The sequence below is a fragment of the Arvicanthis niloticus genome, chromosome 1, assembly GCF_011762505.2.
Source record: "Arvicanthis niloticus isolate mArvNil1 chromosome 1, mArvNil1.pat.X, whole genome shotgun sequence".
Taxonomy (NCBI): Eukaryota; Metazoa; Chordata; class Mammalia; order Rodentia; family Muridae; genus Arvicanthis; species Arvicanthis niloticus.
Window position 1 is genome coordinate 101,655,461 of NC_047658.1, and position 16,858 is coordinate 101,672,318.

Below are 16,858 nucleotides of genomic sequence, written 5' to 3' on the forward strand. Positions count from 1 at the left end.
ATTCACTGTTTGTTTTTGAGACAGGGTCTACAACTGAACCTGGAGGTTGAAAATTAGGCTATCCTGGCTGACCAGCTGGTTCCGGGGATCTTCCTTTCTCTGCCTACTTGTCTTTGAGATTATAAGTATGCACCGCTGTGCCTGGTGTGCCTGCACAAACTTTCCTTATGCCATGCATGCAAACGCCTTTAGTGCTTGAGCCACTTTGCTGGCCCCTGTTTCGTTTTGCTTTATGAAATGAGTTTTGAAGCATTGAATTCAGTTCTTCATGCTTGCAAGGCAAGCACTTTAGTAGCTGAGCCATCTCCCCAGCCCCTCTTTAGCCATTTATGGTCACCTCTTGTTTTGCTGTCCTTGGGAAGAAGGCTGGGGACTCCTGTAGGACTTTTATTGATATGGAGTTGTTCCAGAGACAGGGTGTAGAGAGTCCCTGAGAAGCAGTCCCAGGCTCCCACAACCTAGGGCATCTCGGTTATGTGGACTTTTATGCGCTGATTTATGACCAAGCAAGCTGTACAATTTGGAGTTCGCTGCCTGTTAAAATTCAGCTAGGATCAAACCCAAATCTTCTAAGTGAGTCCCTGTAGCTTCACACTCCACATGGAAGCTGTATCTTTTCTTCTTCTTCTTCTTCTTCTTCTTCTTCTTCTTCTTCTTCTTCTTCTTCTTCTTCTTCTTCTTCTTCTTCCTCCTCCTCCTCCTCCTCCTCCTCCTCCTCCTCCTCCTCCTCCTCTTCCTCTTCTTCTTCTTCTTGAATAATTTCAAATGAGTTCCTTGTTGTTATTGTGTTAAAAATGTTTGGGGCATGTCATCTCCCAGCTGTAAAGCTTTGCCACGCTATCAGAATGAGGACCTGTGTGCTCTGAAGTAGTTCCTTGTCCCACTGACGAAGATGACTCTCCTAGCTTACCAAAAGGCTGTGACCTCTCCTCTGCCTCCAAAATGATTCGTGGCCAACCAAGTCTTGTGATCTCTCAGTCCATTTTGACTCGTCTTTCTCCCAAATTGGTGATCTCTGGAGAAAGCTATGTCCTGCATATATTAAAAGTTTTAGGTTAGTTGTTTTGACAGTGTGATATTGCCTAAGGCTGCCTTAACCTTCCAGGGTTAAAATTAGCTTTGCACCGGTACGTTTTACTGAAGAATGCATTGGCATTTGAGAGAAACAGACGAACACTATGCAAGAATAGATTAAAAAAAAAAAAAAAGAGTCCCAGGAAGTTTCAAGACCAGAAGTAATTTTAGTTGGCTAAATATATTCTTATATTATTTAGTTTGATTGGGCTTGACTGGTGTCTGCCTGCCTCCCTGGTAGTCAAGTCATTTGTCAGTGGAGCCCAGAAAGCTTCCCCTCCGGTGGGTGTTTTATTGTAAGACATGGATAAATTCAGTGACGTTCATGCTTGCTGCAGGCCTTCCATCTGCAAGTTGGAAAACGAGTTTCTTCTTACTGTTAATTTGGTATTGTATGATCTCACCACATTTGCTCTTTTGTGTTGCCAAATTAAGGGTCCCTGGACTTGGGTCTTGGCTTACATACTATTTTTACTCTTCCTGTTTTTGCCATGTTGAAATGGAAATAGAATTGTGCAGTATCTTAGGTTTTTCTTACTGGGGCAGTTTCTAGGATTAAATATTGTTTCCCAAAGGGCTGTCACTGCTGTGTGCTTTAGTTTGTTGGTGTTGGGATACAGTTCGTGTGTGTTTTCCCATGGTGCATGTGCCTGCAAGTGTGTGTATGTGTATATATGTACTAGATCGATGTATGTGTAGCCCTGTGCATCTGTGTGGGGTGTAAGCATTGTGTGTCTCTGTGTGAGTGCATGTGAGTAAGCATGCAGTATGACTGTGCACAGTGCCGTGTACGTTTGTTTGTTTCTCTGTGTGCATTCATTTGTAGTGTCTTTGCTGTTTAGATGAAGCTGAAAATGGCTTGTGAAAAATGTCATCCCCTGTTCCAGACGATGCACTCAGGCGGTTTCTATTCTCTTCTAGTCTCCTTTAGTGTATTCTAGACTAATGTTGTTCAGTGGTAAAATTGCTCGCTGGGAAGCCCTGTGTTTTCAGCAAGGGCTAATGGATCTCAGCCCACATTTGCAAGCATTGCTTTTTACTGTTCTTTGGGGCTCTTTCCCATCTTTCCTGTGCAGCATAGAATGAATATGTCATCATAGTTCTCTGCGCTTTCTCCACTGTCTTGTGGAGCCGCCGGCCCCTGCCACTTGGGCATGTGGCTGGGACTGGAGTCGAGACTAATTGAATCCGAGGCTCCTGAACTGAGGGTGATGCACAGACATGTGAGGGTTTGTCTCCTTCCAGGGACTGCCCTTAGGTAGAAGTCCTACCATCTGTCCCCTTTCTCACCCTCTCCCGGTGCGATTTCCATCTGGACATCCTGAAAGGAGCTGTGTTAGGATGCTGTCATTGTGTAATCAGTTGTATTTGAGCTGCTGGGTGGGTTTTTTCCTCCAAGAGGCATGTTTTTAACGTGCCTAAAAATAATACTCTTTCTTCTTTGCCTTATGTCTTCCATCAAATTCTTTGGCTTGGGTAAGCTGGCATCTCGGGTCTGCACTGCTTCCTGCAAATCTCGAAGTTTACCGTTTTATTTTCCCCAGACAAGCGGTCTGAATGTGTGAGGGATGATGACAATTAACAGTCAGCTATGACAGTTTGCACCAATGAGAACTTGGGCTTCCTGGAGCTTTGGCTGACAAGGTGCTCCATGCCTGGTGACAGCAGTGTCCATTCACACCCTGCTCCAAGGCGCTTTCATTTGCCTCTCTGGGTTCAAGTTCAGAAGACAGAAGAGTCGCTCATCACCTCAGCTCTCTGAGCTTCCGCTGTGGTTTTCCTCTACATTTAGAGTGTCCCCACATGGACACAGATATGATGTGTCACATGTTTACACAGTGCCCTCCCTCTGCACACGGACACTGCTTCCAGGACTGAACAGAGATGGACGGAGACCTGAGATGCTCAAATCCCTTGCAAACATGAACTAGCATTTGCAAACGACCTTTGTCCATTCTCCTTCTTAGTCTATTACTTTTTATTATTAGCTTAATTTTTTAAGAGGAAAGATTTCTTTTGCCAAGTGCTCAGCCTCCCACCTCAATACGTCAAGTCTTCTCTGTATAGCTTATAATACTTAATTTAGTATAAATGCCATGTAAATAGTGGTCCTGAATAGGGAATGATGAGAAAAAAATCTCTATATTTTTGGTTTAGATACATTTTCTCACATCCATTTTTATTCAGTGCTTGGTTAAACCCATAGATGTAGACTTAGGGCTGGCAGCATGAAACATATATGATATATATCTTTATATATCTATATCTATCTGTATATATATATTAGTATATATGTATGTAATCATATATATAGTATATATATATTTTTAACATACACATATATGTATGTATTTACACATAGACTATTACAACTTTCATATCTTTGACATGGATCTGCAATAGAACCATTAGTATATTCTCTCTCTCTCTCTCTCTCTCTCTCTCTCTCTCTTTCCTTGTATATACATGTGCACCTGCCTATACATGTACTTGTGGAGAGGGCTAAAGCTTAGGATCCCTTTGGAGCTAGAGTTACAGGCAGTTGTGTGAACAACCTGATTTGAGTGCTGGGAACCAATCTTGAATATTCTGCAAAATTAGTATGCAGCTGTCATGGCTGAGCCATCTCTCTAAGCCAGGGATGCTCAACCTGTGGGTCACAACCCCTTTGGAGGTTGAACTACCCTTTCACAGGGTTTTCCTGAGACCATGAGAAAACACGGATATTTACATTACAATTTACAACAGTAGCAAAATTACAATTACAACATAGCAATGAAAATAATTTTATAGGTGGAGGCTACCACAACGTGCAGAACTATATTAATGTGTCGCAGCATCAGGAAAGTCGAAAACCACTGCATTCTAACCTGACCCACCAGTGTGTTTTACCAGTACATTGTTATCCAGTGCTGAACCCACTTCCTCTTTCAAAACACAGAGGTGTTTCCCCCTTTTATTTTCATGAACCTTCTGTGGCTGGTTGTCTCTAGTCCTGGCAGAATCCTCCTTCCATCTGGTCTACCCCGAGGGCTTCAGTTTTGGAACCTCCCATGGTTCTTCTGTGCCTGCCCTTTGCACTTTCAAGACTTATCTGTCACATGAGGCATCTCTGCTTTCTATGCCTGGTGCTGCTAAATAAGATGATTGTGACTTGGTCTTTTTGTGCATTTACACCTGTCTATGCTTCTACTTAATTCTCAGTGGCATGCAGTATAAAGGGAGCTACTCAGTCACTCAGCACCTACTTTATCCTCTGGTTATTGACTGTGTTGGGGAAGGAGGAGATTGTGGTAGTGAGGACAGTAGCCAGTGAGGGACTGGGCCACTGTAGACCAACGGACTGCCTAAGAAAGTCATAGTTTGAGTCTGAAAGTCTTGTCCAAAGCAAACAGTATTGTCTGTCTTTCACTCCCTTTGTTTATAGGTTGGTAGTGGTCAACCATGTGGCAGTGACCAGTACAGCTGGTGGGCAGTGCAAGTGGCCATGGCCACAGCCATAGTGTGTGTCTTACTTGCTGGTTTCTTGTAGTTCTCAGCTGCAGGATGTGATGTTCCACATGAGGACTTTCTAGGTCGTGTCACTGTATAAGGAAAAGACTTATGGTATGAGAATATAGGAACAGCTGAAGCTATAGCCCAGGAGCAGCCAGCCGTGACAGGAATAGCTATACTTGGTTGAGAATCAGCCACAGGCCAGGCCTTCTAGAGAGTACCACTGACAAGATGCCAGAGTCCAGTAGGTGAAAGACCTAGTTAACATAGAGGTTGTATTAATTTTCTGGGATTGCACAAAGAAACTTCTTCATATGTAGCAGCTTGAAACAGCATAGATTCATTTTCTCATAGGCCTGTGGATTGGAAGCCTGGCATCATGGCACCAGCAGGCTGATTCCTTCTGTGTAGTCTGGGATGGAATCTGGTAGTCCTCAGCCACCCGTGGCCCATAGACACATCCATCTGGCTCTAGTCTGCATCTTTTCATGGGGGTTCTGCCTGTATGTCTGCATCTTGTGTCCTTTCTCCTCTTCAGTCACGTGGAACCAGTGCCCACACTGCTGAAGCCTGACTCCATGCCTCCTTAATTTTATCTGAGAAAGACACTGTTAGATCCTACTCACAACTACTTTGGATTTGCATGCAACCTTTGATCAAATCACTTCTACCCACAGCAGAAGTCTACATGGGTATGAGTCTACCCAAGACAATGCAAAGCACTGGGGGGACTATGGCCTTGTAGGTTAACTACAGTTATCCAGGCACTTTACCTGTGGGTCAGAACCTTCTCAGATTGGTGGACTCGTTTGACTAAAGGCCTTGTGAGCCTGCAGATTCCAGTTCTAAGTCAGGAAGTCCTGGCTCAGCTTTCAGGTGACCCTGATGTCTCTGGACCTTGTCTGCTCTTTAAGTTGGAAGAAGCCAGGCTGATGCTGCATTCCAGTGGCTGTGTGTACTAGCAGGGGGAGTTCTGGGGTCTGAGCTGGTGTAGCCTTTCCATTGGCTTCACCTGTGCTGACTGGCCCCAGCTTCACAGCTTGGATTTGACAAGGCCCCCTTGTATGTGCTCGGGGAGACCCTTGCCAATAAAGTTATAACATGAGTCAGTTAAGGATCGACAATAGAAGAGAAGGCAGTGGAGGCGATATGTTATGTCTTCCTTAGTGTAGAAATGCTCTCAAGTTCATTACTGGAGTCTTTGTTCTGCACTTCTTCCGGGGTTTCCGAAGTCCAGAAACAATGAGAATTCAGCCTGTGGCTTCCTGCTTAGTTGATTCACTACAATGTTTCTTACTGTCTGTATAGGACCACAAAGCATGATCAAGGTTAGTCTGGAGCCCCCTGGCCAGGTGCACTTCTTTCTTTGCCCCGGCTGTCTGTGCTGCATGCAGGAGACTGCCGTAGCAGCCAGCTTTGCAGATGTACAGTAGTAACGCCAAGATCCTGCCCACCCGCTCTCCTGAAGCATGCCTGCCTTTGCATGGTTCTCCTTCCAGCCTGAGTGAGAGAATTGTTACAAGGACAATATCTACCATTTGTGTTTTCTTGCTTTGATGTTAAAACCCAGCCACCTTTCCTGGTAAACAGCCATAATTATAGCTGTAATCACTGCGTGCCAGTTTTGGGGCACCTGCCTGAGCGGACATGCCTTCATTTGCTCAATCCAGTGATTTCCCATCAAATTAATCTTCCTATTGTTGAATGTAAGGGCTTTGCTTTTAGAATCTTAACCCTACAGTGGACGGTTTTATTAGTAGCAAGTTGGAGAGAGTCATCTTTTTTTTTTAACCCATGACTGATTTCTGTGCTGATCACTGTGGCCCTCCTTGTCTTAGAGTCAAGCATTTGAGTTGAAGTCTGGCCACGTTAACCATTCCACCTACTCTGCCTTTTGTACAGGGCTTACTGGGAAATTGTCTTTCTTGGAGCTGTGGTTTCTGCTCAGGAGCCCATGATATCCTTCTCTTTCCATCTTGGTCTTCAGGACTCTGTGGTTCTTCCCATGCATGTTTCCTCTGGCTTGCATCCTGTTTCCTGCCAACCATGCGGTTTAACTCCCTCGTTCTTCTCTGTCACAGTCAGGATTCCTTCAGTGTCTCTGAGTAGCAGCAGCCCTGATAGGCAAGCTTACTACTGCCTAGCAACAATCATTTATTTGTTCAGCTATTTGAATTGTTTATTTGGGGAGCATGTAAAGAGGTGTGTCAGTGGGCAAGAGATTTCCGATTTGTGCCTGGCACTGTGCTAGACCAGGACAGGAATAATACATTTCAGTCTGTGTTCTCATGGCTATGTTTGAGTGAGCAAGACAGGGATAAACCCGTTAACTACCCCAAAGAGGCAGAGCCACACAGTGGGTGATTCTATCCAAATTCACACAAGTTCTCACTTTATGACGTATACAATATTACTTTAAAGAAAAATAATTTCATAATTTTTCTTAAAAATTAAATGGTTAAGAGCACTGGCTCCTCTTTCAGAGGACCCCTGTTCAATTCACAGCGTCCACATGGCAGCTCACAACCATCTGTAACTTCTGTTTCTGGGGATCTGACACCCTCACACAGACATATTTGCAGGCAAAACATCGATATATATAAAATACAAATAAGTAAATTATTTTAAAAAAAGTAAAACAAAACAAAAAATGGAAACTATAAGGTTTGGAATAACAGGATGTCTCAGGAGATGGAAATATTTTGGATTCTGGAAAGTTTAATGCGTGGAATGGGGGAATTGAGGTGGAGACAGGCAGCTATTGGCCCTTCAAAAGTGAGACATTTGTCTGTTTGTCTGGCATGTTGCTAGTGCACTAGGAGGCTGAGGCGGGAAATCTGCAGGTTTGAGGACAGATTCGGCAACACACCAAGCTCTTGTTTCAGAACAAAATAGCAAAAGGGCCTGGGAAAGCAGTTCAGGGTTCGGATTGTTTCCTAGTTATATGTGAGGCCCTTGTTTAACCCCTCATACCAGGAAAAACAAAACAAAACAAAATAAGAAAACCCACCAACCACCAAAAGGAAACAAGAAGATCACGTCAGAGCTACATTCAGGCCTAGTCTGGGGTACATAGTAAGACCCTAAGTTAGTCCCCCTACCCCCAGTAACAAACAAATAGTTCAGAGATTGTGGCTGGCCTGAATCAATCAGGAAGTATCAGATCCCTGGGAAGGTCAAATCATGGAAGACCAGGCTAACATGGCATATCCTGCTATGGTCAGGTCACCACTGGCTTTTCCAAGGATCATCCTGGTGATGCCTGCAGAAGAGGGTACAAAGGCTGACAGGGGAAGCAGAGGGTGAAATAAAGCAGGTCTCCCCACCCTGGTCCTGATGACGTTTGAGATGGTGATGTTTGCCTTGTCTGTTGTAGACACTTAGCAACATTGTTGGCCCATGCTCAGGAACCTTCTTCATCATAGTTACCAGAAGAACCTCTTAGATGTTACATGTGTTCCCTGGGTTGGTGTTGCCCATGTGAGACTCCAGAGCTGGTGATGGAGTATGAGATTGAGATTATGGTACTTAATCTAATGTGGAAGCCATAGTGGATCTGTGGTGGAAGGTGAAGAAATAAGGGGTCAGGGTCATGTCATCCACCAAATTAGAGGCAGGCGATTATGGGCACAAAAAAAGAAGACTGTAGAAATTTTGTACATCTTGGATCCTTGGTCCCTGTGACTTTGCTTATGAGCTACTGTGTTGGCCTGGCTGCCCTACTCTATCATGGGGACCCCATACTTGCTCAGGGCATCCTGTGGGTCTGTGCGTATACCTGCCTCTGTCTTTGTATTCACTCATTTGCCACTTGTAATATAATACAGTCTTTTGTTGTTGAGGATTTAATTGTTATTTTTATTTACATATCTGTACCTGGTTATGTGCACATGTGAGTTCAATGCCTGGGGAGGCAGAAAGAGGGCATTGGATCCCTGGGAGCTGGAGTTACATGTGTTTCTGATCTGCCCCACATGGGTACTGGCCACTATAGTTCGGTCTTCTGCAAGGGCAGCAAGTGCTCCTAACTGCTGAGCTATCTCTCCAGTTCCTACACAGTACTGTCTTTAAGGAGTAGCCTCTCCTCCCTCTCCCTCTCCCTCTCCCTCTCCCTCTCCCTCTCCCTCTCCCTCTCCCTCTCCCTCTCCCTCTCCCTCTCCCTCTCCCTCTCCCTCTCCCTCTCCCTCTCCCTCTCCCTCTCCCTCTCCCTCTCCCTCTCCCTCTCCCTCTCCCTCTCCCTCTCCCTCTCCCTCTCCCTCTCCCTCTCCCTCTCCCTCTCTCCTTCTCTCTCTGCCCCTCTTTCTCTCTATCTCTCCCTCTGCCCCTCTTTTTCTCCCTCTGCCCCTCTTTCTCCCTCTTCTCTTTTTCTTCTCTCCCTCTCCTTCTCTCCCTCTACTTCTTCCTCTCTCCCTTTCCTTCTTCCTCTGTCCCTCTCCCTCTGTCCCTCTCTGTCTCCCTCTCCCTCTGCCCCCTCTCTTCCCCTCTCTCTTTCTCTCTCCCTCGGCCCCTCTCTTTCTCCTTCTCATCTCTCTTTTTCTTCTCTTCTTCTCCTTCCTCTCTCCTCTCCTTCTTTCTCTCTCCCTCTCCCTCTATCCCTCTCTGCCTCTCTCTCCCTTTGCCCCCTCTCTCTCCCTCTGTCCCCTCTCTCTCCCTCTCCCTCTGCCCGTCTCTCCCTCTCTCCTTCTCCCTTTGCCCCTCTCCCCTTGCCCCCTCCCTCCCCCTCGCTCCCTCTCCCTCTCTCCCTCTCCCTCTCCCTCTGTCTCTCTCTCTCTCTTCCCCTCTCCCTTTTCCTCTGTCCCTTTCCTTCCCTTCTTTTCCTTCTCCCTATCTTAAGCCTTTGGGCTAACATCTTATGCCTGCCCCTTGCCTGGTATCCCTTTAGTGTGTTGTCGGTGGCTGCAGTGTTGCTGAACATCATTGGATGCCTGGTTATATAATAAGCTGGGGAAGTACCAGATTTCAACTCCCATATGGTTTAGGGGAGTTTATCTTCTGCTTTTTTGCTCTGATGGATTGTGCAGTGTGAAATAATCCTAATCCCTTCTATTTGTGCGGCCTCTCAGTGGCCAAAGCTTTCTGATCCATGTTATCTCTCAGGGTCCCTCAGTACCACTATCGTGGCTGTACAAAGCAACAATGCAAGGGAAGAAGAAACTAATTGTGTGGAGTCTGCTTCTTGTAAGAACAGGGTTGTAGATGGAAACAGCTCTGTTCTCACAGCCTCTGGCTCTTGTCTGGGATCTTCATATGCACCCATCTCTTGGGGCCTTTCAGGGAGATGCTAGGGTGGGTAGAGACTGACTAGCAGAGCTGAAGTTTCCAGCCCTAGGAGAGCTGCTGCACCTCACACTTAGGGATGCACATTCAACAATGCAGTCCCTGTGAGTACTGATCAATTGCATCTGCATTTTAGGTTTCTAGTGTATAGGGCATATTTTAGCTGCACATTGCAGAAATCTTAAATAAGATCTAAATAAAAGGAGAAAAACCCCTTTCCGTGTATAGATCAGATGCCTAGATACCAAAAACATGCCAGTTCTAGATTTACTGCAGTTCTAGTTTTCACCTTAGAGTTACAGTGTGATTATTGACACCGTGCTTCTGACGTTTAGAGGAGAAAGTAAAAGACAAGCATATCTGATAGGATGTTTGGGCAGGAGAAAAACTCTAGGGGACTGCCTATACTCAATGCTACAAGCATCGCTGTAAAGCTACTGTTGTCTCACTGCACAGACTGAACTCAGATAAGTTTCAGAAAGCTGGATGTGCATTGCTTCAGGTAGCTGTGAGCCCAATACCCTAGGCTGAGTGTGCCTCTGCTTAAAAGTTAAACCCCTCTGGTGCAGTGATTGTGTCTCCACTGGCATAAAGAATGTCTACCAGTGGGCAGAATGTTCCATTCTTCTCAGTATTCAATGATCCTGATGGTCATACTGTGACTGCCTCTTCAAGAGAATGCCCATCCTTATAAAGAATGTCTTTGTGGGCCAGGGAGATGATGCAGGATGTAAAGTCCTTGCCTTATCAACCTGAGGATCTGGCTTTGCTTCCCAGAACCCATGTGAAAAACTGGTGTATGATAGTGTACAGTTGTCATGCAGTACTGAGAGGCAGAAGCATCCCTGGACTTCAGTGACCATCGAGCCTTGCCTGCTTGATGAGCTTCAGGGCAATGAAAGACCCTGCTTCAATTAGTCAATCCATCCATCCATCCATCCATCCATCCATCCATCCATCCATCCACCCATTCATCCACCCATCTGTTTGTGTATGTATGTTAATGGTACCTGATGTATGATACCTACGCTTGTCCTCTGGGCTTTATATACCCATGCTCAAGTGCATATACAGATGTGTGTACTCATGCCCCTGGGACTCTAGAACCTTTTTCTGCAAGCAGGGAGTGCAGCGAGGGGTTCTGGGAAAGAAGAGGCTATGAGGCTGAAACAAACATGGAGACATGATGGAGGGGGTGGAGAGTGAGTTAGAGTAGTTGGAAGAAGGGGACAAACATGTGTGGCTGAAACTTGTAAATCTGTGACTCTGTGAGATGGGTTCTGCAGCTGTTGTGGCCTGTCTGCTGAGTTGATGCAAAGGGACATTAAAGCCTTCACTGACGTCTGGTGTTCACTGAGCATGCTGATTGGCACATGTCCAGGACCCAGACGAGTGGGATGCTTAAACCTTCCCAGGAAGAATTGAGTTGGAATAGTATAAAGAAGCAAGGGAAAGATACTTTATACGTGAGCTTCAAAAAGTCATTGGCTCTGTCAGAGTAGATATTTATAAACTGGTAAGATATTTTGGAGTATTACAATTGTGTAAGTTCTCTTAGTGTGTATGCTGATGAGACTGCACATTAGAGCCAATTGGATTTCTGCACTACTCAAGGAGTTACGTTGGTGAGTTAGGGAGAGAGAAGTCATATCCGGAAGGCTTTTGGGCATTTACTCAGGGATAGAAGGGTCCTAGCTGGGAGAACCAGACCCTAATTTCCTGTTCTTCATTGTGTTGCTTTTCGTATGAGATTACTCCAATCCGATTTTAAATTATTATGCCGGATTTACTCAGAATCCTCAGCCATCCTTCTGATGAGAAGGTTAGCAGTGTAAGTCTCTGTACACTGTGGACACAACACCTTAATAATTCAAGGAGAATTATTTTACCCTTGGGAAAACCTAGACTCTCAGTACGGTGCATTGTATCAGAAAAGAGGCAGACATGGAGTGGGCAGGGCTGTAAAAGAAAGATGTATCATTAAAACAAAGCAGACCTTTTAAGACCCATGTCCCCTTTAAATTCAGCCACTCATTCTTAGAGACCATCTATATGTGTGTGTTTGCGTGTGTGCGTGCGTGTGTGTGTGTGTGTGTGTGTGTGTGTAGGGGTGTTCATGTAGAGGCCAGAAGAAAACCCTGTGTGTTGTTTCTCAGATGCCCTCTACTTCATTCTTGACATAGGGTTTCCCCATCGTCTGGGACTTTGTCACATAGGTTAGGGTGGCTTGCCAGAGAGTGCCAGGGATCTACCCATATGCAATCCCCTGCTCCGAGAGCAGGTCACTCAGTCTTACTTTACTTTATTCTTTTTTAATGAGATGAAATTCAGGTCCACAAACACAAAACTGACTGACTCTGTCCCTGCTGTACGTTGTATTTCGTTTTCCTCTTAAACCTCTTCTATCCATGCAAATGACTAAGGAAGCCCAGCATTCCTTCTCATCTGATTAGGTAAAAACAAGAGTATAATCAACCTTCCAAAGGGAAAATTTGAGAATTCTGAGAACTACTCATTTTGCCATAAAATATTTTCCATGGTTATCTCTGACAATCAGAAGCAGAGGTGTTCTGTGTTAGTCAGTCAGCTTTGATCACTTTGACAAAGACAAATGCAAACAATGCAAAATGCAGGAAAATGCAAAACAGCTTCTAAAGGGCAAAGGTTTATGCTGGCTCCTTGTTTCCGAAGCTCCCAGATGAAATGGGTTGGATCTGTCCCTTTGGACCAGTGGCTAAGCACTAAGTCAGAGTCTTACCATGTCACATGCCCCTGTAGTGACTCACTTTCTTACCATAGACAGGGGGTCCCACAGTGCTCTGCAGCCCTCTGCTAGTTTGCACCTCTTCAAGGGCTCCCCTACCTCCCTGGAGCAGCACACCCGGGAACAAGCTTTTAACCACCTAGACCCTTGGGGGACATTTACGATCCAAAGCATAGTGTATCTGAGAAAGTCAGTGAGCACCAATTCCTTTTATTGCTTTTCTTTTAAATAATTTATTTAGTATTAAAGCGGAGAAGGACAGTGTTTCAGTTCCTCCTTTCTCAGGCCTGTCCTCCTGTGATATTTTCCAGATTGGTTGTGACTCAGCCCAAGTGTTTCTCCACTCATAATGAAGGGTGCTCATCCATCCCTTTGCCAGGTATCTGTTAGTTTTCATGGCTTGCATTGTCTCTTGTACTTTGTGCTTCCATCTTTGGCCATGTCTCTTACTAGGGACACAGGAACAAACCGTATCTCCACTTCTCTGATTCACTTACTGAGGTTTCCCCCTCAGACTTAGCCAGTCTATGAGTGCGCACTGCCTCCTTGTCTGTGCTAGCTCTAGATGTCCTGTGGGCAGCAGATGGCTCCTGGTCAATGAGGCTGGGGCTTTATACTTCAGTGTCTGTCTTAGTTAGGGTTTTACTGCTGTGAACAGATACCATGACCAAGGCAACTCTTATTAGGACAGCATTTAAGTAGGGCTGACTTACAGGTTCAGAGGTTCAGTCCATTATCATCAAGGTCGGAGCATGGCAGCATCCAGGCAGTCATGGTGCAGGCAGATCTGAGAGTTCTACATCTCTCAGCTGCTAGCAGAATACTGGCTTCCAGGCAGCTAGGGTGAGGGTCTTAAAGCCCACACCCACAGCGACACACCTATTCCAACAGGTGAGTCACACCTTCTAATAGGGCCACTCCCTGGGCTGAGCATATTCAAACCATCATAGTGTCATCACATGATGTGTCATGGACTCTTGACCGCAGCACAGATGATGGGACTGATTTTCAGGTGAGACTTCTGTTCCTCCCTTGACCTCGTATCAGGGAACAGGGAAGTAACAACGTGTTATGAAATACACAAGCAAATGTACAAGGCAGAGGCTGGTGCTGGCCCCTTGGGTGGGATCATTGATGAACAAGGCTTATGTGAGCTCAGTCAGTGCAGACACATGGCTTTTGCTTTTCTGGGCGTCACCTTCTCATACTGTTTTGGGAGAACCTTTCCTTGTAGGTAATACCTTCTTACTACTGAGTAACTCCAAAGTTGTGTCAAATTCATGTCTAACGAATGGCTGATGAATGGAGAAATACCTGAACAGCAAATTCCATTGAAAACAAGCAACCAAAATACTGAGCAAGGATACTTTAAGAAAGCACAAAGAACTGGAAAGCAGGGCTCATTGTACAGAACTTGAGGGAACCCTGGACATCAAGGTTGAAGGCAGAATCTCTCTGTGGTATGCGGGCTGCGTCTTCATAGCATTCTATATTTGGCTCTACCAGGGTTTTTTTCCCACTTACCCTTTCCTTTGTCTGAGGAGCCTGCTCCTTTACCTCTGCATTCATTTGCACGCCTCATTCTCATCTTACCCCAGGGCTTAGCCTTTTTCCTTCATGGTGGTATCTCCTGTACATGTTTCCTTTTGGAAACAGGATGTATGAATGCCCCCAGAGCTTCCCTCCCACTGTTGTGCCTGGCTGGAGTTACCTTTCAGTCTACAGACCTCCTGTCTGTCAGCACTGAGCATCGGGCTATGCTCTCAGGGAAGTGGCCTTCTAGGGTGGTTGTTAAGTCAGAAAGTGATGGAGCTGGAGAGATGATGGTTCAGCATTGGGCTGGAGAGATGGCTCAGTGGTTAAAAAGACTTGCTGCTCTCACAGAAAACCCAGCCTTGGTTCCCAGCACCTATATGACTGCTCACAACTACCTGTAACTCCAGTTCCAGGAAGCTCTGAAGCCCCCTTTTGGCCTCTATGGGCACCAGGCCAATGTGGGGTACAGCTACATATACAGGCACAAAGACCCATACACACAACCTAAAATGATCAGTATTTTTTTTTTTTTTTTTAAGGAAAGAAGGGAAGCCATAATAACATGACTGTCTGCATGTCTGGCTGACTTGATGATTGTTTTTAAAGTACATCTTCAACTCTGCATCCCTTATTGCCCCCTCCCTGGCTGCTGGCGTAACTGCTAGCATTTTAACGTATGGCTACTTTAGCACGTGGGCAGACATAATGTGCACTGTATTCCTTTCCTTTATAGTATATTAAGTACTCATTTCATGCCAACTTTGGCCTCATTATTAGCCAGAGACAGACAGTGAAAGATGTTCTTTCTCCAGGAGAGGAAGCCAGGCATTTGACCCCCAGAGTAGGTGACAGGTGGGGTGGTATGTCATTGCGTCATTAGCTGTCAGGATGACAGACTACAGGCCAGACAGGGGCCCAGAGTGCAAATGGCTCTGAAACCCCATCAAGGCCTTGGTTACAGCTCATAGGCTTGGCTCTGAGTTTTGAGGCTGAGAATGGAGATGGCTGACTATTTCAAGGGACTGTTGGGCAGGAGGATGGGGGAGGAAGGAGAAGAAGGAGAGAGAAAGATGGTTGAATACCTTGTTTGTGGGGTATAGGGATCTTGACTGTGCTCTGGTAGTCCAGTGGTGGCATGTGAGAGCCCCAGCTGACATACTGAAAACTGACATAGAAGTTTATTTTTTAATCACACTTTTAGGAAAGGTTAAGATTTCCCAGGGGGATGGAAATGGGGGTCTCTCAGTAAGAAAATTACATGAGTTTTGAAATTTTATCTTATAGACTTCATTATTAGTTCTTTTATTTTTACCATGGGATAACTTTCTTTATTTATGTATTTAAATAAAATATGCCTTTAATTGAAAAAGCATTTTCCCAAAACCTTGCCTGTCCCCTTGCAGAGTTTTGTGGCTTTCACTGGGAGCCTCTTTGTAGGGTGCTTGGCCTCCTTTCCCAATGGAGCACTGATGTCTCATTCTGAGAGCTGCTTTGGGGGGGGGTTGTGGTCTGGCATCTGTTCCCAATTCAAGTTTCCTTTCCTAGCCACAAAGCCGATAAAGCCACCATGACATCCTTTGTATTCCAAATGTGTTGGTAAAATATATGATCATTTTCTAGTGTGTTGGTTATGTTGAGTGGAGGACACAGCATGTATAGATGTCATATCCTGCCCTCAGGATCAGAACATCACAGCTGTCCTTCACTGCCTGGACACACAGCTCCCGAGTTGGTCCTTGGTTCTTGATGAACTCGTCTTAGGCCTTTCCTGATGCTTGTTCTCTGGTAGGCTGCAGTAAGCACTGGTTGAAGGGATGGATGCGGTGCAAATCTTTTCCTCCTTGGGACATCATCAATAAAGGGAGGGAAGCTGTGTTTGGGGACTATGAGGTATTAGACAGAGCCCTGTGAACAGTAATGAGTTTTAAGGTTTGTGTTGAGGTTACTTAGTTCATGGTTCTTTTCTGTAGGTGGTCATTTGACTGAGATCCCATTTCAGCCTTCTACTTAGTTTTTCTTTACTTAAGGACAGCATATTATGAATTGCACAAAATTGCTTTCAGATTCCACAATCTGACAACTTTTCCTTTGATTTTTACTACGTGTAACCCTTTACCTCTCAATCAAAGAAAAAGATGAATCTTAAATTGAGGTGTAATTTATAGGCAATGAAATAAAATCTGTACTGAAGTGGACAGTTCAATCAGTTTTCAGGAATGCTTAGGCTATGAACCCCCACCGCACCTTAGTAAAGGACATCTCCATTCCTGGTACCTGAGTGTGTGCTGTGTCCATTGTGAGGGAAGCAGTATGCATTCTGTATTCTCTAAATTGGAACCTCTGAGTTTCATTTGTGCTGGCAGTTCTGGTTCCTGTAGACTTAAGCTTTGTACACTACTGAATCTTCTTGTATCTGTCTATAAAACACCAGGAAATGTCTCAACTGTGTCATGAAGTTCTGATGGTTGCACTCATTCCTTAGAACTCTCTCTAGAACAAAGTGGTCATCTCTAAGGTCACCTTTGAGCATCAAAGGAAACCCTACAAGGTTACAAAGGGACACAATGCCATCCTTAACTTCCACTGGGAACTAATTTCTCATAAGTATACATAGAGACAGATATTCTCTCTCTCTCTCTCTCTCACACACACACACACACACACACACACACACCCGTGTGTCTGTGTCTCTGTCTGTGTCTGTCTGTGTGT

At 45.2% G+C, this 16,858-nt stretch overlaps 1 protein-coding gene across 2 annotated transcripts in view; it reads left to right on the forward strand.

The window, feature by feature from the left end:
* Positions 1–16,858, forward strand: part of Dock1 (dedicator of cytokinesis 1) — a 503,223-nt gene that overhangs the window by 136,059 nt on the left and 350,306 nt on the right. The window lies entirely within an intron of this gene.